The sequence below is a fragment of the Physella acuta genome, unplaced genomic scaffold (assembly GCF_028476545.2).
Source record: "Physella acuta isolate Inbredline_101_S28 unplaced genomic scaffold, ASM2847654v3 ptg000681l, whole genome shotgun sequence".
NCBI lineage: Eukaryota > Metazoa > Mollusca > Gastropoda > Physidae > Physella > Physella acuta.
In genome coordinates this window covers 404,027-429,500 of record NW_026732200.1, presented here as the reverse complement: position 1 = coordinate 429,500, position 25,474 = coordinate 404,027, and positions in this window count along the sequence as shown.

The following is a 25,474-nucleotide window of genomic DNA, read 5'->3' as shown; positions in this document are numbered from 1 at the left end:
ATATATATAATATATATATATATATATATATATATATATATATATATATATATATATATAATTAAATATTAATTGAACTGGCAAGATCATTTTTTTCTGATACATTTTGCAATTTTTTTGTCTTGGTGTCACCCCCCTAAATGGTGTCACCCGGTGCAGTCCGCACCCGCCGCCCCCGCCCATAACCTATCAGTGACGTCATAATGACTTGAACCCGGATTCGAACTCGAGACATTCGGATTATCAGTCTAGCGCCCTACCGCTAGGTCACTAAAAAAAAACAGTTGAAAAGCTACAAACTAAATTTAAAAATAAAACCTTACAGTGACAGCAACGAGACGATAAATTATGCTGAGCAAACACCCAACTTAACACGTCTTGGCTAATATCCAAACTCTCTGAGACAAAACAACCCCCCCCCTCCCCAACTAATAAACGGCGATGACGTCAGCACAGGCAGGGATCAGACAAGTGGTCAGCTTAACCACCCACGGACGCTCGACGGTCGCAGAGTTTGTTTAGCACCGGAGACCTGCATTGATTCGACGTCCATTGTTGTAGGGCACGCTGGGTAATCAGTTCGTACTGCCTGACCTTGGGGGCGAGTGGGTTAGAATTTATGCCAGTCCGCACCCATTGACCTCTGCCGGTACGGCGGTACCATGGTGGTGTAGATTATTGTTAGTCATTCTTGTCAGGCAATGGTGGTCATTTTGGAAAATATTGCTAGAGCTAACACTAACATAACCTTTTCTCTAACCTTAATAAATCTCTAACCCGGTAAAAATGAAGTTAACTTTTTTCAAACCTGTCGGTCTATAGGGCAAGTGAAGTAGAGTTCACTTGTTTCTGTGACCTCGGCATATGAAGAGATAGTGTGGTCAGCACTATGCCCAGCCGCCTTTACTTTCCCTAACGTTAGTTACCCCATCAGAGTTGGGTGGACTCAGGGACAATCTACTGACCTTGAACCCGGATTCGAACTCGAGACTTACGGGTAAGCAGTCCAGCTCACTAAGGAAAACACTATATTCGTATCAAGTATCAAGATATAAAATGAAAATATGTTGAAGCTTAATCAAAACCTACCCTCTAATTTATACCTTAATTTTCACCCGAATCATAAACATACATGAAGAACCAATCCTCATTTTTTTTAAAAGGTTGTCTGAACATAATCCTTGACGTTACGCTAATCTCAATTTACACTTTACATTAACATTTAAATCTAATCCCAGGCCAAACACGAAAAACAACATTAAACTAAGCTCCTAGTTTGACCTCTAGCACACTTAACCATAGAGATTATGTGTGCTTGTTATATTGGCTAATTCTAGAAATTTGTCAAGAATTCTTGTTTCAAATTAAAAATTTTAATTTACCTACACCATAACGTTGAGAAGTAATACAATTTATCCTAAAAAAACAACAACAAGCAAGCAAGTACATAGAAAACATAAAATACAAGCAATAATCAAAGAGTGTTTTGAAAAGTCACCCCCCCCCTCCTCACACACAGACACAAAGACACACAGATACACACACACAGAGACACACACACATATACATTCTTAATATGCTGCAATTAAACCAGAAGAATCACCGAGAAACCACTTCAGTAGATTATTTAGAAATAACTGCAGAATGGTACATGGAAATTCTTCGATTTGCCAATCCTATTCTAACGTATCTTCTAGCAGCAGCTATCAAGTAACTTTAAGTTTAAGCCTTAGACGTAATGCTAAACCTATCAACCTACACGATAATTCAACTCCGGTCATAACACTAAAACTGTCACGAGGATTTATCATAAAACCCTATTCGAGAAAGTAGCATGTTTACGATTCTCTCGAGAAAGTAACGAGGGTACGGCTAATCGATGAACGTTCATGTTTTACCAGGGGCTTGTGTTTTCTCACACCACCACGTGACACAGCCTAACTGTCAGGTTCCTGTCAAATGTGACAACTAACATATCACTGACAATATATCTTATGACACTCACACTTTTTTTTAAAACGTCTCTGATTTTATAGTTCAAATTATATTAACTCTGATTATGTTTTTATCTGATTATTATTATTTATTATTATTATTATTATTATTATTATTATTATTATTATTATTATTATTATTATTATTATTATTATTATTATTATTATTATTATTATTATTATTATTATTATTATTATTATTATTATTATTATTATTATTATTATTATTATTATTATTATTATTATTATTATTATATTATTATTATTGATCATTCTTGATCTTATTTTATTGATCAGATCATTATTGCTATTAATCTGATTTTTATTGATCTGACTATTAAGCATCAGACCAAGTATTCCTTTCTTCTTCTTTATTACAATGATACTCACACAAGCGACAAGACATCACTAATTCGATCTGATGATTTAAATGAGTTCGTACTTTCATTATGTTGTTTATTTGAGTAATTAGACCGACTCGAGACAGCGCTGGGCCTGGAATCTCCAGGTCCAAGAAAAAGAGGTAGACCAAGAAACCCCAAGAAACCTGATTTGGAAGATGTAACAAGACCTCTGGGTAACATTATGGGCAGTTGGGAAATCAACTCCGAATGTAGATGCCTGGGTATCTCTTGCGGGCTGTGTTCTTATATACAGATTAAATGCTGACTAGAAATATGGGACGGCTAGGCCTAGCGGTAGAGTGCTAGACTATCCCAAAAATGCTGACTTCGCTATCTCTTCATATGCCGGGGTCACAGAAACAGGTGAAATCTACTTCACTTGCCCCATAGTCCGTCAGGTTTGAAAGGGAACTTCAACTATAACTATAGCAGACACGGTTGTGTTGATTTAGTTGTATATAAGTGTTGTCCTCTCTGGTTGTTTATGTTGTGTGGTGTGTGTGGTGTGTGGTGTGTATGTTTGTGTGTGTTTGTGTGTGGTGTGTTGTGTGTATTATTCGTCGTATATGTTGTGTATGGAATGACAGGTGTTCACATAAAAGGGGACCGGATGGCTTGTGTTAATTTGTGAACAATGACATTGTAAATGCAAAAAAATACACACTTTGGTAGCTGTGTGTCGAAAGATGGATCGAGGACTGAGTGTTTTATATTTACTTGTGTTTAGCACTAACTATATATATATATATATATATATATATATATATATATATATATATATATATATATAGTGTGTGTGTGTTTGTGTTTTCCTTAAAATAAGCCTATTGTCGCAGTATAAAATGCGTTGGGATTATTCCCTAGATCAACCGACAGAAAATCTGAAAGACATAAAATAAACCTACTTGTGCAAAGCAAAAAGCTGACAGTAATTATGCCACGGTAAAAGTTACAATCTTACAGGCCATTATGTGGCGTAATAAATCTTTAACAGCAACTTGTAAACGTTTTAAAAGGGTAGCTTTAGCGGACACAATGTTAAGGGGGACCTTGAGGCAATTGGTAACGTTTATGGCTATGTTTTCACGCGAGATTGTCAACATGGAGTTTAAGCAAGGAAAGTATTTTACTCCACCCCGTCCCCGTTCCCGTCCCCAATACGCCCCCACCCCCTATCCCGTCGCCCACCTCTACTTGTATTCTTAAACATGCACATCAAAGCATGCTGGTAGGGCATATCGAAGTTACCTCTTCTACAAGTCTAGTAAAACATTTCCAAAAATAACACGGCTCTTACGTAACCGGACTCTTGACATTAAACCTAGCTACTAACTTCAAAATCACCCTACTTCTAAGTCTTCTCTAAACCTAAGCTAGATAGAAACCTAGCCCTATCTCTAGTACTAATCATAGCATTTAAACTAACAAGAATACAGACCCTATCCATCCCTCACTCTAAACATAATGATAACCCTAACCCCTGGCGCTAACCAAAATACATTAGCCCTGAACATAGCCCTAATCCTAACCCTAACAACGATACCAGCATGACAATTCAATAACGCGCTAATATCGATATTGTACGATATCGACGAGGGCATAAATGGACGCCAACTATCCACTATATTTTCAAAATAGAGGCTACTGGTATTTTAAGTATTTCATCTTGCCTAGAACACATCCCCCCCCCCCCCCGCCAACCATCACATATCTACCACCACATCCACCAAACGAAATAAAATGTGTATACAAAATATACACTTCAACCCTTCGTATGCCGAGGTCAAGAAACATAATTATAAACTCTATTATATCTGTCTAATGGACAACTTTACTTACGTATATATAGATATATAATTTATATATATATATATATATATATATATATATATATATATATATTGGTATGTCTCTGTCTGTGTGTGTGTGTGTGTGTGTGTGTGTGTGTGTGTGTGTGTGTGTGTGTGTGTGTGTGTGTGTGTGTGCAACCCGAGTTGACCTTAACTCCAGCCCTCCCACCTGTGTACTACTCTTGTCATTACATCATAACCCTGGCTCGGCCACCTTCCCCCCCCCCCCCCCCCATCCGCCTTTCACCTGTATTAACTTGCTCCCCCCCACCCCCTCTCCCTGACCCTTAACATACCTGATATATATCACCCCCTTCTTTCTCAAGTTCTCCTTGCCCCGGTCAAACTGTACAACACAGGACCAATAAAACATCATTGGGGGTGATAAAACTCACCTGAGTGATAAAAACTCACCTGAATCGTCTCAACAGGTAATTACACGGCATGAGTCACCGTCTAATGTTACGTAATTATACTTTACATTACGCACCGTGTGGGCGTTTGCTTTTTAAATAATATCTTTTAAATTTTATCTCATAATTGATTTTTTTTACCAACGTATTAATTAGCGGGGAAAGGGGTGTTTGATAACATATTTTGACATTGTACTCTTGTGTTTATAAAGAAAAAACAATGAGATAAGGGACTTTAGATCAATTTCAAGTTGATGAAATACGTGTGTTTAAACGCGAGGTATTCGGTTACATCGATTAATGTATTACTCTGTCGTAAAGCTGTCTTGCATATCAAATGCATTACCGGGCTATCAATCATACTTTTAAAAGTGAGTTTAACTTTTTTAACCTTTTTTTTTCTTTTAAATTTCTTTTCTTCCCCTTAAAATCTATGAAATATCATACACACATAACTTGTTCACTTTATAACACTTTTGGATGTTATAGACAGTAATGAGTTGGTAGTTGGTCAAATAATAAAAGACAGTCCTCTCGATTCAGAGGCGTTTTAAGGAAGCGCGGGTGGGGCGGGCGCCTTCCATAGTGGGGCGCCTAACGGGGTAGAAAAAAAATGAAAAGCTAATTCTGTCAGCATTACAGTCTTAAGTTTTAAACACAATAGACTGCACATGGCCTTACGGACTTAATTAACCGTTTTCTACAGTAGTTTTGCGATGGGGGGGGGGGGGGGGTGACATATGTCCCCGGGCGCCGGGAAGGGTCGCTACGCCTGTTTTCTACACCTATTGGGTGACACTAGAATACAAACTGTGGAGTGGGGGCACTTTTTAGTCAACGTGATTAACTATTTATAAATGGGGAATGGGGAGCAAAAAACTGATAGTTCGCCGGGATTGGTCGCTACGCCTCTGTCTTGACTATCAACAATATACAGATATTCCTGCTGCACGATTTACTGAAAAGTAAACTCTAACTCTATTCCCAGACTAAAATTCTGTGTTTAAGTTTGAATTTCGGCAAGAGCACAGGGAACTGGCTATGGGTTTATGTTAGGCCTGGAGCTTAATTGTCGTTACGATTAAGTTTAAAGGTTAAAGTATCGATACCGATGTATGCACGAGTACTTAATAAGTACTTAATAAGTCCATATATTCGATCACATTGACATGCGAATAAATATTCAAACATACACGTTTTTTTATCATTCCCCCCCTCCCCACCACTGATCAGTCTTGTTACTGTAGCTAGCAAAAACAAACTGTCTCATCAAATCGATATTCTTTATTATATCATACCCCCCCCCACTGTTTACACTTCCGTTCTCCTAATAGGGCTCGACAGTACATAACCCACCCCTCACGTTTACACCCCCCCCCCCCACGCCCGCACTCCCTCCTACACTCCAACTACCTACGCAAGCCATAAACTCTAACACCAAAACTAGTTCAAACATTCTCTTATCTCATGTTACAACGGGGGATCTTTCATAAAACTTGAGTCAACAGCCTTGACATGACAGGAAGTGACGTCACATGGCGGCCATTGATATTTTTAATACTCTCTCTCTCCACACACACACACACACATACACATACACACAAATATAGAAACATGCACATACGCAGACAACACAGACGCAAGCGCATACAAAACTCATACAAAAACACATATACACACACACACGTATATAGACACGCGCAGATACACAGACAACACAGACACACGCACATACACACATTGTTACAAAAAAACATGTTACACACACGCATATACACACTCCGCGCATACAGGGAGTCACGCACTCTAAAAAAAACACACACACGAACATACGAAAACTTACACAAATACACATACATACGCACACGCACACACGCGCCCATACACAGACATACGCACATCCAAAACAAAAAACACATACATACACACAAACTAGGACCTTTATTATTTGCTCCTTGAAGCCGCAGGAAAATACTACTGATATTCATCACGATAAAAGCCATAGTTCCCGCATACAATGGAATAAATTACTCGACTTATCCTCATGGATAAGAACTCCACGCTTTGTCATTGGTCTCGATCCAGTACACTAAAAGCTTTTTATTTCCCTTTATTTCACTCCCTCTATGTTAATTGTTCAAACGTTTTGTTTTTATTTAAATTGTGGTTTTAAAAGGTAAATTTTTTTACGTTACATTTGCGTTATTTATAGCCATTTTTACAAAACATCGTTTGATTTTCATTCCCGTACGAAACAAACAGCTAATCAATGAGTTAAAAAACAAGGTTGAAAATAATCGAATGGATCGTATGTAGCCTGTATCCACCTAGCTACAATTATAAACAAAAATATTGTCTTTGTTTACCTATTTTTTTTCTTCAAATAGATAGTTCACTAAGTTTTGATATTATTTGTGTGTGTGAGATATATAAACTGGCAGGATAAGAAACGGGATAAATAACACAATGGTTAACTCAATAATATCGAATTTTTACGATCGCTATCTCACGAGTATCGAATCTGTAACGATCACGAACACAAGGGTATCGAGTCTATAACAACAGCTAACCCGCAAGTATCGAATTAGAAACGATTGCTAATCTACAAGAATCGAGTTTGTAACGATCGCCAACACACAAGTATCGAATCTATAACGAACATTGAGATACAAGTATCGAGTATGTAGCAATCGCTTACAAAAGGTATTGTCTATAAAGATCGCTAACTCACAAGTATCAAATCTATAACGAACATTAAGCTACACATATCGAGTAAGTAAATTTGCTAACAAAGGCATCGAGTCTACAAGGTCGTTAACCCATATGTATCGAATCTGTAGGATGTTACTGAATCCATCAAGTTTTTTATGGGGTATTTGTGACATTAAAAGTAACCCATACACCTGCCTGATATTTGATAATTTCCTTAAATAATCGTAATTTCGAATTTCTACTTGAAAATAAGTTAGGCCTGTATAGAAAAAGTTTGATTTTTTATATTTATTTTTTTACAAACAAAATATAGATGATAAAAATCTGTTTTAAAAAAAGTAAGTTAATTTGGATGAAAATCAAGCTAAAAAAACACACCTTTCAAAGCATATTTAAACGCCGATTGAAACACCAGCTTACTAAGTAACATCAATACGTATTTCAAACAAACAAATGATTTAGGATGCGGTCAGGTAGATGAATAGAATTTATGAGCTAATATGAGTTTATGTCTATTGATAAACAGACAACTTCTTCACCATGTTTTACAGAGTATGGTCAGGCTTGTAGCAAACGTAAAACATGAGGTTAGAGGAGGAGGAGGGGTCTATTGGACTGTACTAGGAGGCACATCAACCCCCCCCCCATCCTTTTAACATGAGATAAAAAAATGAACTTTTTATAGTGTAAGCAGCAGCAAGCACGCACAGACACACACATACACAGACGCACACGTACTTAGTGTATATATATATATATATATATATATATATATATATATATATATATATATATATATATATAGAGAGAGAGAGAGAGAGAGAGAGAGAGAGAGAGAGAGAGAGAGAATGAGAGAGACAAAAACGTCAACGCTAACACAGCTGTGAACCGCAAAAACATTTTAAAATATGTATTATGTATTCATGTCCGTATAAAAAACCTACTGCTATCTAAGCGGACCTATCAGACAGGAAACCCAGACCTTGACGTGTCCCCCTTATCTGTGCGGGTACTTGCATTTGGTTGTCACAACAAACACTGAAAATAAAATGTACTTTTCGCACTTTTGGTTTTAATATATGTAGAAAACAGTATATTTTGTATTACATATGCATGTAAACATGCCGTATTTAAAGTACAATTTTTGTGGTGAGTAACTAAAAGAGTACAAATAAAAAGCACGATTATTTTGAAATAAGGACTTTGAGTACTGTTTTGAAACAATGAAAAAGTATAAATGAAACGTCTATGAAATGTACTTTTAAAAACTGTTAAAAGTTCATCATTAATGTTTCTATGAAGTAGAAACAGAATAATTTGACTGCATCTTTTGTACTGACTACTACCAAGGAACCGAGTTATTTATTATTTATTAAGTCTGCCTTGATCGTGTTTTCATACGTGAACAACAGTTGCTAATGATATTTCATGTTCTTAATTTAGAATACACTTTTTACTAGAAGAAAATTTCACAAAAATAAAAAAGAAAATAGAAAGTTTTTTTTTTACTTATTTTATTTGTAATTAAAAAACAGTAATCCATTTTTGACGAAATCTTTCAACCGAAAATATCAGTTTAATCAATTAATCAATTATATTACATATGGTTTATTTAAGGATTAAAATTGGTTCTTCCAATTTATGTTAAATTGAGGCACGACAATTTTAAAAGTGTCGTTTGGTTGAAATAACGAAGATTTCTGTACGGGGAAAGGGGGGGGGGGGGGTGTAGGTGTATTTCTCATGGCGTATCCCATAATTGTGTGAATCGAACTTTGACGCATAACGTGCCTAGATAATTGGTTATAATCGGATGAATGTCAGAGTGTCACGCAGATTTAAGATCAAGCTCAATGGTTCAATTATTAAGTTCAACCGTTCAATCATTTGAAGAAGTTTTACATGGATAGCCAGCTTCACAAATATAAAATAAAAACATTGCATCAGTATCACGTTAAAATACTATATCAGTGGTTCCCAACCTTTTTCGAGTGGCGACCCCCTTTTATAAAAAGTAAGTGACCCGCGACCCCCATAAAATTAAAAGCCGAAATTAGTATGGACATTAATAAGGACTAAAATAAGAATTTCTAGAAGACATTCAATATGAACTACTCTTGATAACTGTTTCAATACGATGAGTAAAATTGCATGCGATTTAATAAACATTCGCGGTTAAGTTATTGTTAACGCCAACCTATGTCATTATCAACATTAAATGTACTTCTTAATTTTGTTTTTAATCGGAGAATAGTGTTGAAAATCTATTCTCGAAAATACGCTTGGGTATGAATGGTGAATACTACACCAACATTGTGTGTGCAGTTTTTCATCTTACGCGGAATCATTCTGCAAATCAAATAATTCATCTTGTAATTCATCGGGAATGCTGGCAACATCAAGGGAAGAAGGGACAGTGTAATGCGTCAATGCAGATTCTTCTTCTTTCTATTCAGATAAATGGCGCCACAGTTCGTTTTCAATGATTCAAGATGCCCAGAAATCGCTTCTTTCAAAATTTTAATTATCTCACAATCAAATTCATCTACCACACTGCAGAGTTTCTCAAATTTACAATATTTCCAAGATTTATTTTCTTCGCCAATTCTGCAGCTTTGATAAAAATGCCCCGAGATTATCATGGAAAGTGATAATATTCATTCATTTTCCCTGAAGCTTCAGGTTAAGCTTATGTTGATGTTCGAATGTATCTATCCAACCACTCTATGTCGTTTTAAGTATAGCAAAAGGTCTTGTTTCCTTTGCACTTCCAAGAACAATTTGATTTCAAATTTCAATTCAAAAACACGATTCACAACATTTCGTTTGACAGCCAGCGTACTGTAGTGTAGAAAAGCAGAACCTCGTGATCTATATTAATGTCTTTGCTCAGTTTTTTGAAGGTTCCAGATTTAATGTAATGTACGACTTTTACTAGTCTTGATGGAGAGGGCATACTGGTGAATCATGCAGTGGTTAGGGAGCTATATCGTTTCTGTTTTCTGAAAGTCCGATTGTGACCTAAACATAGATAGTGCACCATCCGTACAAACCCCCACAGCCGTTTTAACCAATTTTAGTCATCAAATTAAAAAAAAAAACGTATTTATTTTCTCCACGCTATCTTCACAAAATAGCAACTCTTCTTTGCTATCATCTAAATGAATATAGACAAAGACCAACAACTGCGATCACGAACTCAAGTCTGTTGATTTATCAAATTGAAAAGCAAACAATGGTGAACGCTTGATTTCATTAAAAAAAATGTTATTTAACATCTACGGACATGTCTGCTATAAGCTGCTGAATAATATTATTAGGCAGAGATATTTGTTCCCTTTTTCATTGCACTGGAATCCCCAAGAATTAACTTCACCATCTTCAACATGCAGCGTTTGATGAGATTTTCTCCTACTGTGTTTTTTTTTTTTGCTTGGCATTTTCTATCACGACTTCATTTGATGCTTGCACTAATGCTGTGTCTCCTTTGTGAAAACTTCCTGTTCGACCAAGTCTCTGACGTTTGCAACTAGCTTCATGCCGACGAAAGATCTCCATATCTTTTTTGGTGTGTTCAGAATGACTTGTCTCAAATGACGTTTTAGTTTTGAAGATGTCATAAACTCGTGACTGAAAACAACTTTATACTGTACTCATTGCTTCTTCTCTATTCCATTTCCAGTTATGTTAGTAAAGCCGAACTTTAGATATTCTTTTAAATATTTATGTTTTGTTTCTCATCAATAAGGTTTAATATACCAGTTGGCGACCCCCCAGAAAGCCCTTCGCGACCCCCAGGGGGGTCGTGACCCCCAGGTTGGGAACCCGTGTACTATATTATTTGTTTCAAATAGACTATTCCATTTACTGCCAAGTACTAGTTAGAGCTGGATAGACTAATTGACTTTTAATAATGTAAACAGGAGATGAAACAAATTTTCGCTCACAGCCTTCTCATTAGCCATTGGCAATCTCTGCTGCGCAAAAAAAAAAAAACACAGCCCGTTCCTTACGGGGAAAAATACTAGTACAACACATTCAACTCGTTTTCAAAAATAACTTCCAAAAACACTGGATCCCTGATTCACTATCTTAATAACAAGTCACCGTATCATGAATTATTGATATGTCTTCGGTACTAGCCTGACACCGGGTCCAACCCCCACCCAAGGCCAAAGTTCACTTGCACTTTTAGAAATCCTGTCATGATTATTTAATGAGAAATCCGCCGGCTTGTAACGACAGTTCCCCCGTCAGGAAACAGGCACTTCTTGGGCGGCCGCGCTGTGGACGAAACACGAGTCAAAGTGATTTTGTTTAAGTGCTTTTAACAACTTTCGGCCATTATGCTGTGAGATTTTTTTCATGTAAATATTGACATGTAGATTGAGTGAGTGGGGAAAAATGAGGGGGTGGGGGTAGAAAATGAGTTTCTTTTTAAAATGGAGGGTAGGGGGTGGGGCTTAGGGTGTGAAGAGAAGACAGTACAAAAACATTTTATTATGTTTTTATCTACGCAAGTGGAGGAGATAAGCAGTATCTCAATTTTTCCTTCTATTCTTTTTTTTTTAAACTTGCGTTATTTCACTTCTCTTTACCACAGTGTATCCCATCTTTATAATATCACTTGTTTCTTGCTTCTCTCTCTCTTTCCTCTCTCACTTTCGCTATATCTCTCCACCCTCTCTTACCACACCCCCCTTCCCCACTACCAATTTATCTCTTGCTAATATATATATATATATATATATATATATATATATATATATATATATATATATATATATATACCAGCATAAAAGCAACACACGCCAAACTAAACAGAAGTGTGAAGAAATTCAATGTTTAATTTTGCACTTTTAAGAAACCGATGCTTTAAGAAAGCCTTGTTCGATTTTTTTTCGATTTTTTCCCCATTTAACTATTCAATTAAATAATATATTTGAAACGATCCGTTTCTTTTTTTATTTTTTCAACTCGCGAATCTTATTTATTATTTGTCGGAAATTTTGCGGAAAATATTTTTAATAAGTTCGGTTTTTATGAAATTTATAAGCAGTCACCGAGTCCATAGTTATTTTATTTAATATAGGGAAAACCGCTGTGTTGTGGTAAAAATAAATTTCTATAAGCTTTTAAATATTATATTATTTTTTTGTTGCGTATGGTGGAAGTTCGATCAAATGCAGTTTGTCAATAAAATGCGTTTCGTTTTGGATGAGAAAATGTAAATGAATATTATAACATAATTGTTATTGAAAAACCCTGATAATAAATTTAATTTTTATTTAGCAATACTTTTCAGATTATAAAATCTATGCAGGAATACTTTTTGAATTTAACTTTAATATTTTGTAAAGTGAAAGCGACCTTTGCGTATAAAAAAAAATATCAATATTACAGGATTACGTTAAATTAATAACACATTGTTGTATAAAATCAGTTTACAAGATTTTAGTTCAATGTACCCGGATTGAGAGCATTTTTAAAATACTGAATCTTTTTTATACGCATAAATATGTTTATATATATATATATATATATATATATATATATATATATATATATATATATATATATATATATATATATATATATGTATATATATGTATATATATATATATATATATATATATATATATATATATATATATATATATATATATATATATATATATATATATATATACATGTGTGTATACATGTGTGTGTATGTGAAAGTATAATACTATAACCTACTGTCTGTACTCTGTTAAAGGCGTCCCATCACAATGCGTATTATTTGTATTATGATTATTTGTATAGCTTAAGCCTTATTGTATAACCAAACACATAGAAGGCAGAGCTTCTATGTAAAAGAACTAACGCCTTTTGTTTACGCTTCGCATTCTCTTTCATAACACATAAAAAGTGTTTCTCTATTGCGTGGATTGAGTTATTTTTATTTCCAGTAGAAGATTTAACAGAATATAAATTTTTTCTTAATAAACAAGTTTTTTTTATTCCCTACACTTTTGATCTTGTTTTTGTCGTTCGTATATAAACCAACCTCAAAAAAAAATAAAAAAAATGCATACTTTATTTCCAAGGTTCACAACTATTGATTGATCTCAAACATACACTTTCTGTCATTTCTTATCACCACTTAAGCCCCCTTTTCTTCCCATTCCCCCTTCACAAACCTGTCACATTCAGCCGCGTATTTACATTCACATTTCTATCCCTTTTCATCCCCTTCATGATGTCGATCAGTCCCTACTCTTTGAATCGACCGGAGAATATTCCGCATCTATAGAATCATCAGAGAGAAGAACTCCACAGTTGGTAGAGAGAGAAGGACAGAAAACAAACAAAAACCGGTTTGCCGTGAAGAAACCGGAAACCTTTGAATTATTAAACATACAATTAAAGCCCGGTTTCAACGTGTGTATGGTAAAATCAAATTGTTTTCATTTTCAAGACGTATATGCTAGTGCGTACCAAATAAACAAGTAAAATTATACAGCTATATAGCTATGAAACCTTTAGCTGTGCAGGGGTTAAACAGACAAGATGTCGTTTCATACAAGCATACAGCCATATATACAGCCAAATAGCAACCCACTCATACAGCCATGTATACAGCCAAATAACAACACACTTACTACAGCTATATATAAAGCCAAATAGCAACACACTCGTACATCTATATCAGGTATACAGCCATACAGGCATTTAGTCAGGGAGCCATATAGGCTATATAAGCGTCGATCCAACCTATTCTAAAACCATATATACATACACAGCCATATATACACCCATGAAGCCATACCACCAGGCAGCCTGTATATACAAGACCACAATGTATTACGTAGCCATACAGCCATACAGACATACATACAATCCTACTCTTTGTGATATAGAACTAGAGATATGTACATACTGATACTTTCTTCGCGTGTTCCATTGTTTCAAGTTTACAACGTGCGACTCTGCTTAGCAACTATTATGTCTTTTAGTGATTATAGCGCTGTTAGTGGAAACTTGATCGAATATTCTCGAACTAGGAAACTTGATGCGAAGTACCTGGGGTAAATAACACATTACTGGCGATGTTGAAAAATTAATTGCATCGATGCTCGTTAATTTCTTGACGTATTAGTAAAACCTAAACTAAAAAACAATGTTACATTAAAAACAAATTGCACAGATACCCACAGTTTCTTTTGTTCCAAATGCACCCAATACCCCCATCAACACATTACTAAACAACAATCATGTAGTAGGCATATGTCATACCCATATCTAATCACCATTATTGTTTTCAAATGTTAGTCCACTATTTTGGTAGTCATTTACACTGAGCAGTAGCCTACTTGTTTTGGCCTATTCTCTTCAATCCCCTACTGATATTTTAAACCTACATAATCCCAATGCCATTATATGACGGCTGGGTCTTAAGTGAGGGGAACCGGATTCTACATTAACCTATCGATTTCTATTCACAGACTCTGAGTTTGTAGAACATTCCAGAGTCTGTCAAACACTGATGGGTGGTACATTTAGATGTATTGGGGGAAAAAATTAAAATTCTTTTTCAATTATTGATATGAAAGTCTAATTTTTTTTTAATCATATGACTTTTACATATGATTAAAAAATCATATGTGATTTACAGTTTACAGCACACAACCCAACAAGTTACAATCAGCTAGGACATTTGAACTTTGAAAAAAAATGAGTTGTTTTCTTTGCGTGTATGAATAGGTGTGTGTGTGCGTGTGTGAGAATGAATGTGGGTTTCCGTTTTCCAATAGCTTTTATTATCAAGTTTGAAGTTCATGTTTACATGAATAATGAAACAACAGAGAAGAATAGGTATCGTCTCACTATAAAAACCATTGTGATACATAATCGATCGTTTTACATTGGAGTGATCCCTTCTCTTTAAACATCAATATGTAAACAATGGATTTGTTATTTTACTCTGTGAATAAAATGTGAATATAATATGTTATAGCTGTAAGAACACAATATATATTTTTCTGTATGAAAACTATATGCGCACAACGTATACACCTATGTATTAAATATTATGTTTACAATGTATATTGCGCACAACGTATATACCTATGTATTAAATATTATGTTTACAATGTATATTACTTCGTATGAACTCTCTCTATATATATTTCTATATGAATACCGTATTTTCACAATGTTTTTAATGCTGAAAGAACATTTATAGGTTCACAACGTAATTAATGATATATGAACACTATGTGATCTCAAAATATATATTGCCATATCAGTGGCGTAGCGAGGTCGGGTGTCACCCGGTGCGGCACTTAATGGTGTCACCCCCCCCCCCCCCCCAGAGGCATAGAGACCCTTCCCAGGGACAAGCTTTCAAATTTTCGATTTGCACCCCCCCTCAAACTTTCGATTTGCACCCCCCTCTCGAGTTTTCGATTTGCACCCCCCCTCAAACTTTCGATTTGCACCCCCCCCTCGAGTTTTTCTCTATATATTTTGCTATTTTTTGCCTTGGTGTCACCCCCCTAAATGGTGTCACCCGGTGCGGTCCGCACCCCCCGCCCCCCCCCCCCTCGCTACGCCCCTGTGCCATATGAACACCATATGTTCACAGTTTATTTACTTTCTATGAACACGTTATGTTTACTGATGTTAACTGATGTATGCACTCCCCATGAACACTAATTAATTGTTGTGTAAATATCATATATTTCAATGTATGAGTAGAATAACTAACCCTAACACTGTTTATGAATACTATCCATGCATTATCGGTGTATATGTCATACATTTCAATTTATGAGAAGAATAACTAACCCTAACCCTAACTGCCTATGAACTCTATCCATGCATTATCTGCGTACATGTATATATTTCTATATACGAAAACAACTCATGACAGGTATAGAGTACATCGCAACATAAAAAACATATCACAACACCCTTTGTATTTGAGTGCTTCTTTGAACTTGGTTTTAATCACAGGATGAATTTTTTTTTGTTTTATAACAATGGCTACATAGGGAGGCTTTATGATAGACTCTGAAGGCTTATTTTGTATTGTGTTAGAGTGACGTTATGATAGGCGGACATTGCTATAGAAAACTAGAGTGCATAAAATGTTGATGAGGGAGAGAAGTGGGTTTAAAAAGATAAGAGTGGGGCCTCTAATGATTTGCGATTATGTTAAGTGAAGATAAGTGTTATATGCATCGATATTATAGTTAAATTTTCCTAAATTTAATTACTAAATCACCATTTAGAAGTAATATAAAATATTTAATACAAGTGACTTGTATTTTTTTTTAGTTTTAGGATTAAACCCTGTAGGTGTGTGCACTATTTTTTTTTTTGCCTTGCCTTAGACATAATTTACAGCGTCAGTTTGCCTTGCATGTTCGCTTTAGTATTACAGTTTTCATCATCGGCTTGTGAGTACTGTTACAGATTTACAATAGTAATACTTCCTTCTTACTTGTAGCCTACTTTCATTCATTTAAGATGGTTTACTTATACATACATCTAATACAAAAAGTCTAATTACAATTTTATTTTTTGTAAAAAAAATAAAAAAAAAAAACAAGAAAAAAAACTATCTGATGTTAAATTACGAAAAATGTACTGCAATGTCCCCTGTTATATTGAGCTAACACCCCTGTTAAAATAGACATCTAGTAATGGGGTGGGTGATGTGATTAGGATAACTTTCGATACACATGCATCCTGCTTATGGATTTCACTGTCAATGACGCCTCTGTAAAGCAGTACTTAGTTAACGTTTGGTGTACTACTATCTAAGACATTAAACAGTAATCATTGTGTGTGTGTTTATGTGGCTGACAATAAATGCTATTGATTGATGTAAACAGAGTTGTAGCCCCTTTCTTTGTTAACACAAATGGTGTAATACTCATGTCAATAAAATCTCAGGTGTCAAAATATCATAATAACATCGTGTACACAGCACAGTGTGGGACGGCGTGGTCGGAGGGTAGAGAGTACGAACGTTAACACGAAGTGTTCGAGTTCAGATCTCGGGCTTAAGTCCACAGGTCGTCTTTGAGTTCATCCAGCTATGAGGGATACCAAACTGATGTTAGTGAAATGACAGTCTGCCTTCGTATTCCAAAATTAGACACCGTTTTATTAGCCCCAAATGTTTAGGTCTTTTAGACACCAAAGTGTCTGACAGTCGATTTCCAGATGATAAGATGAAACTGTGCTGAAAAAAAAAGAATAAAAAAGAAAAAGAAAGAACAAATTGTAACAGAAAATCTCATAAGCAACCGAAATTCCTTATTTGATTAATTTTTTATTAAGAAGTGTATGTGTAAAACCAAGGCATGTCCAGCTTATCAATATAACCCGAAATGTATACTTTCTATCCGTAATTTACAACATTCATCCAAATTTCCTGGACAGATTTTAAATGATCCACACGTCATTTGATAGATTTAGTCTCTAAGACACTAACATTGACCATAATTTAAAAAATGATTCCTATAAAAGACGCACGAGAATGACCTTACAAAATGCTTTAATATATATGACTTATTGTTTAAATGAGTCATATAAAAGACGTACGAGAAGGACCTTACAAAATGCTTTAATATATATGACTTATAGTTTAAACAAGACAAAAGACCAAATGAATACATCACCTATTGATTGGGCGAAAGTAAAGTACATTGCATCGTGATCAACCTCAATGGGTACTTGATGTCAAGCTATTGAACAGAGAAATATGACGTGGTGTCAATATCCCAGAGACAAGCATAACACAGACATATGACGTAAACCAGGTATTCTAAGGACAGGTATTGAACAGGTAAGTAACGTATATTGATGCCATGGAGATACAGACAATCGGTGGTAATGTTTTGTTAGGTCTGTGTTGGTGTATAATAGTATGTGTGTGTGTGTGCGTATTTTTGTATCTGTGTATGTAATCTGACTACTCACCAAATAGCATCGAGCGATACTGTACTTCGCTCTACAGACTACATCGCACTGTATTTTCCCACATTTTTTTAAACATATTATTACATTTCAAATCAGTTTACATGAGCAACATCTAAAGCGTGAACATTTGTTTACAAAAAAAATTAGAAAAAACGTTTACAAATGTCTGGTAAACTCTTCTTCTTCTTCTTCGTTATTAATTTTTTGTGTTGGAATGGATCCCCCTCCAACACAATTAAGGCTACGTGTCAACTTCTTCTTCTTCTTCTTCGTTCTTAATTATTGGTGTTGAAGGGGATCGAGATTTATCTGCCAGTGGGTTTGAACTCGAGACTTTGTTCGAATTTATCAACCATGAGCTTTTTGCCGACTCGACCACGCCTCCAACACAATTAAGCGTTACGTGTCAACTGGTTTTGCGCCATTGAGGCCATTGACTCCGATTTCAGCCTGCTTTTCTTTTTGGATTTGCTTCCATAGCCTTTGTCCAACCAAGAACAAACTACAAGGCAGCAGTTGTTTTAATTTTGGAGTTATCTCTCCTAGAAGAGTGGCTGTCCCCAGCTAACGAGCCTCATCTGCCCGAGGGTTCGAACTCGAGACTTTTCGGTTTAGCAACCATGAGCTTTACCGACTCGACCACGCCGACCCCTTACGTGTCAACTGGTTATGCGCCATTAAGGCCATTGACTTCGATTTCAGCCTGCTTTTCTTTTTGGATTTGCTTCCATAGCCTTTGCCCAACCAAGAACAAACTACAAGGCAGCAGTTGTTTGATTTTGGAGTTGTCTCTCCTAGAAGACTGGCTGTCCCCAGCTAACGAGCCTCATCTGCCCGAGGGTTCGAACTCGAGACTTTTTTTTATACTCTTCTAAACAGTGCACTTTTTATAACAAAAACAACGTTATGGGGTAACTTTATTGTCCTGTGTTCGCCTCACTCGGATCATCTGATAACCGAGCGTAGCTGAGGTTGACCTTGAGGCGATCACAAGTTGAGTGCATTGATGTGATCCTGAGTTGGAGATCTTGGTACAGGGTGTCGATATGCTCAAAGTACATATTCGTGTATATATATATATATATATATATATATATATATATATATATATATATACATATATCATTCCTTCGTGTTGTTATCGGCTTGCAGGTTATACATGAGAATTTTAGGGAGCGATTAATTTAAATAAATCACCAAAAATGCAAAGGGTTTTATATGACAATATCAGCGTTTATTTCAGACATTTTCCTCGAGGGTGGGGGTGGGGGGGGGGGGGGGTAGAACTTCGACGGTGTCATTTACGTTTAATGATTTATTTTATTTTGCATCAGTGTGATAGAGTCTGGTTTAAATATAAACGATATTACTTTCATTGTGTCGAGTTTAAACATTCTTTTGGTTAAGCTTATAAAAGTTATCATGTATAATTTTTTCAAGTAATTCGTAAAATGGACTCTAATTTGTAGACTAATTGTATTGTATTTGTATTGTAAATGGTCTCTTATCCATTAATAAAATCTTACTTTATCTCGAAAAAAATCAAAAATAAAAAGCCCATTCATAAATAATTTACCAGCGGTTTTTTTAATCTTTTATTTTATTTCTAGACCACTAGAGCAAAACATTCTAAATTTCTAAATCAGTGTTGCGGAAAAAATATATAATTACGCACACCATTATTCAAATCGTTGTGTTTTTTTTTTCTTTTACTCTCCGTGATCTCGTCAACAACGAGATCTCATCTATCACTAACGAGATCTCTCCCAAGCTGTACCCTAACGACATAAACAAGGTGCATAATTTATGCGCCACGGTCATAGAGCAGAAAACAAAGAAGACAAGCCGTGGATAGTGTTGTTACGCCGCACCGATGTTGCCCCCTGACAGAGCCCCTATGTCTCCTCGCCTGTACGCTTTTTATGAACCATAAACGCTGCTAAGCCTTTGATGTTTGTATTGATTGGGTTCATCCAGTGGTTCTCAAAATTGTGGGTTTTTTTTTTTTTTAGTGGGGTTTTTTAACTTGCTTTCTCGTACTTGGTTTTTATAAGCTTCGAATTAACTTGTTTGCAATGTCTGTTGTGCTTCATCCGTTATTGATCAAAACTGCTAAGCAAAATTTCGACCAGTTCCAATAATATAATTTTTTTAGGATTAGATCCATCATCATATTTTCCCATTTATGTCTAAGACAGATGGGGGCATGTGTTTCAATGGAATCGGCATACAGAGAGGCAGTGTGGTCAGCATAATGCTCAGTTGACTTAGATTCCCCTACATAAGTCTGTCGTGTATCGTCCGTCATAGATCGAAACTGCTGAGCGAAATTTCGACCACTTCCAATAATATACAAGGTTAAGGATTAGATCCATCACAATATGTTCTCGTTTGTGTCCAAGGCATATGTGTTTCAAAGACCTCGGCATACAGATGGGCAGTGTGGTCAGCACAATGTCCAGCCGACTTATACTCCCCAACTTAAGTCAGGTACTCATCAGAGCTATACTTGCTCAATGTCGTCAATGATAACAGTACGGTCTAATAATGACTGATTAAAGATTTTGTCAGGTCTTTCAGTAAGTAAGGAATCTGATTAGGTTCTGGTTAGGATTATTTGCGAGCTAAATAAGGGTAAACGTGAAGATGTGATAACTGGTAACTCTAAAAGGTAATCATAACACTAATGTAGATCATCGGGTATTAATTATTTCATTTTTTTAAAAAGTAAATCCTTTTTCATTTCAAACTATCTTAAAAACAAATAAAGAAAATAAACTGACAAGATTTATGACCCAAACTTTAAATGTTACGTTAAATGGTCTTATATTATTTAGATTAGATTCATCACAATATGTTTTCGTTTGTGTCCAAGACATATTTGTTTCAAAAACATTGGCATTGAGATGTAGAGTGGTCAGCACAATGCCCAGCCGACTTATACTCCCCAACTTAAGTCAGGTACCCATCAGAGCTGGATCTGCTCAGTGACGTCAATGATAACAATACGGTCTAAAAATGACTGATTAAAGATTTTGTCAGGTCTTTCAGTTAGTAAGGAATCTGATTAGGGTCTGGTTAGGATTTTGTGCGAGTTAGATAAGGGTAGACGTTAAGTTCTGATAACTGGTACCTCTAAACGGTACCAATACCACTAATGCAGATCATCGGTTATTACATTTCATTTTTTAAAAAGTAAATCGTTTTTTAAATTTATAACTATCTTAAAAACACATGACGAAAAAAAAAACTGACAAGATTTATAAACGAAAGCGTTAAATTTTTACTTAAAATTGTCTTATATTATTTAGATCAGGATTTAGGGACCTCTGCAGCTAGCATGAGAACCACTGAATACTTTACATAAATAAAACACAACCAGACAGAAGGCAACAGCTTTTAAACACATATGTCGATCATGATTTTTGGAGCATAATAAATTGGCCCCTATTTTTTAAAAATGTCGTATACATATTTTATCTGGATCAGTGATTAATTTTTTGTTCTCGTTGATATTATTTTCCAAATAAGATGATGACTGAACTTTTACAGCGTGTGAATTACCTGACAAAGACCGGCCTTTTTTTTAGAGGGGTGCCAGTACTTTAATTGGACATCGTGGCCTAGAAAGCGCTAGAAAGTTAACCCTAAAGTCTGGTGGTCGAATCGGGTTCAAGTATAGTCAACTTGTAATCAGAGTTTAGCTATGTTTTAGTCAAGTTTTAGTAACGTGAAAATCAGATTGCATCACTGTTAAAAGTTACATGGTAACGCCTTTAAAAATCTGTCTGTAACGCCATTCATAGTTACACAGTAACGCTGTTAATAGTTACATAGCTATGCCTTTAAAAGTCTGTCTGTAACGCAGAACAGTTACATAGTAACGACATTCATAGTTATAAAGTAACGCTGTTAGTTAATAGTTACATAGTAGCGCCGTTAAAAATATGTCTGTACCGCCGTGAATAGTTTGACAGTAACAATGCTAAAAGTTTCAGACTATAATGCCGTTAACAGCAGCCCTGTAACCACGTCAAAAGTGAGACTGCGACATCAATATTTAAACTATAACGACGTGCAAGTCAGGAGTTAACGCCGTTAAAACCCAGATTGTGACGTATTTAAATGATTGTAACGGCGTTAAAAGTCAAATTGTGACGCCGTTAAAAGTCCGACTGAAACGCCGTTAAAAGAGAAATTGTAACACCGTTAAAAGCAAGATTGTAATGCCACTAAAAGATTGTAACACCGTCGAAAAGTCAAATTGTGACGCTGTTGTCAGATTGTAACATTAGTTATTGTTATTATTGTAAACGTTAAATTATGCCAGATTGTGAGGACATCAATAGCCAGACATACCGGCGTTAAATCTCAAATATTAACAACGTTAAAAGTCCGATTCAGACGCCGTTAAAAGTTTATTTTCACCCCGCGGTTCCTGCTGTGTGTTATACAATCTAATTATCGACTACTTTCTCCATCGGCTTTCCCGTTCGGAGATTCACCGTGTCAAGTTATCAGTATCGACTACTTTCTGCTTTGTCTCCGTATTTCAACTCTCATCCTCCTTACTCCCCCTTGTCAAAGCTCCACTCCTCTTTATAATCAACTACAAGGGAGGGTACTGGTGGGTCTCGACTGCGTGTCACGTTTCCGAAAGCAAAAAAAAAAAAAAAAAAGTTGACATTATCGATAACAGGTCACTTCTATTTGACACGTTAGTCAACACGAGAAAGAGAATACCAAGGAGATGGCTCGACCTTAATCGGTAAAGCTGGATGTCACAGGAACTGTGGGACGGGATTAATGGACGTTTGATGGAGCAACTGGTACTTCATATTTCGAAAACACTGCAAATAAACAGACACGGGTTATCGGTCAGTTTGTGTTTTGTTCCGCATTAGGAAAAATAAAACAACCGTTTCAGCATATTTTATTTCTATTTAGAAATTGTGCTTATTGTTTTATCCTCCAGAATTGAACTGTTGTTTTACTAGATTTAAAAAACTAAATCTTACCCCAAAAGAAAATAATCCAATTAACAGTGTAAAACAATGTCCAAAGTATACAGATATTGCTAACGTGTACTACACATAAAGTAAAAAGGTGGATATTGCTAAAGTATACCCATAATAATAAAAAATATATTTCTAACGATTAATATTCTTATAAAATTGTTAACGATATTAATATCTAAATATTTTTTTATTAATTTACTTATTTTAAAAACTTGTAGCATATATCACTTTTTAACTGCATTACATTTTATTGTTGTTTTTTTTGTAATTTACTACAAAGGCTTACTTCATATTTTGTTCCTGTATAAATGCAGTATTTTAATTTGCAATAGTTTTAAAATGCAAATATTTTTTAATATGCAATCTTTTAATTTGTCGACATTTTTGGACATATATATATATATATATATATATATATATATATATATATATATATATATATATATATATATATATAAATATATATATATATTTATATATATATATATATAGTATGCTCTTTCGTAGCATTCCTGATTCTGTTAATCATACAGATAATCATTTAGTGTACGATAATAGAGTTTAAGCTATGGAAATAATTATGGGTTGAAATTCGTCGAATAATAACCAAGTGAAGAGGGGAGGGGGGCACCTAGTTATGAATCGATTGGGCATGACAAATTTTGAAGGTAATGATAAAAAATAGCTAAAGACAAGCTAGAGCCGATAAGTGAAATTTAACGAGGTGAAACCTTTCAACTTTTGGTGTAAATATCGAATGTTTTTTATCACTTGTTTTGAAACTTAACGCTTGATAAAATCGCTATTTCATGTTTAACTCACCCTCCCTTAATCGTGGTCGAAAAAAAAAAAAAAAAAAAAAAAAAAAACTTGTCAACAAATTGATTTACACCATTTTTATCCGTCGTCACAGCCCGCCATTACTGGGTAAAAAAATTAGTCTACGTCTGCTTTAACCTGTTTACTTTCACGCTAATGAAGGGGGGCAACCGATGGGGTGCGATGACGTCACGGCGGACGACCGGAAACGGCGCGATGGGTTATTTTCAACAGCAACATCGGTGTTAAAAGCAATCCAGACACCCCCAGGGGATCTGGCCAATCAGGTTCAAGTATCGGAGTCGAAAGTAGGTCAGCTGGTAGCAGACGAGTTCAAACAACTTTGTTCATAATTTGTTGATGACGGCTACATTAAGAGAAACAAAAAAAAATATGTTGAAATCAGGCTGATTAATGTAGTTAATCTTGATCAGTGAAGTTCAACCATTTTAGTAAGAGTTTGTTATTGTTCAAGCTATTGATAGTACTTAAATTACACAAACAACGAGTGTTAACACGAATTATGGAATTGCTGATTATAATCATTAAGAAAAGTTATCTCAAATTTTAAAAACAAATTAGGTCTCATGACATTAAATCATTAAACTACAAATCAAGATGGTTTAAAATCATTCTTGAATAAACATAATTGTTAAAAAAATTACAGACATTAAATTACCCCGATTTATATAAAGACGTTTTTTTTGTTAATTAAATGGTTAATGAACACTTTTCAACCAACTCCATTACATTCAATTTGACAGTTCATATTTTAGTACTTCATAGTTACTATTTAAAATCTTACAATCACGATTCACTAATAGATTGAAACTTCTGTCAATACTTATTTTTTGTACTTTGTGTGTTCTTTTTAACAAAAAAAAAAAAAAAAACATATACCGAATCTCTGGAAGACATAATTTACCCACATATATTTTCTAAAAAAAATTAAAACTTCATTGCGTGTCAACGACGCTTATTTTTTTTTTTGGGAATCAATCGGCGTAAAGCGACAACAACAGCTTTTAATGCGTCCTCGTTGGCAAAAGTAACTGGACGATGAATGTTTGCTTTTGGGATACAGTCGGATAAAATGTATTGAACACAAATTTCTTCATATTTGCTTTACCCAGCTGTCGCCCCACCCCACCCTATTCCACATTATCCCCCCCTAAACGCCCCCCCCACCCCCTTAAAAAACAGCATCATAGTTTGGTTGGAAAAGAAAGTTGTTACTCTGCAGTCACAATCAGTATTGGTGTGTTTTTGTGAATGATCATCAACAAA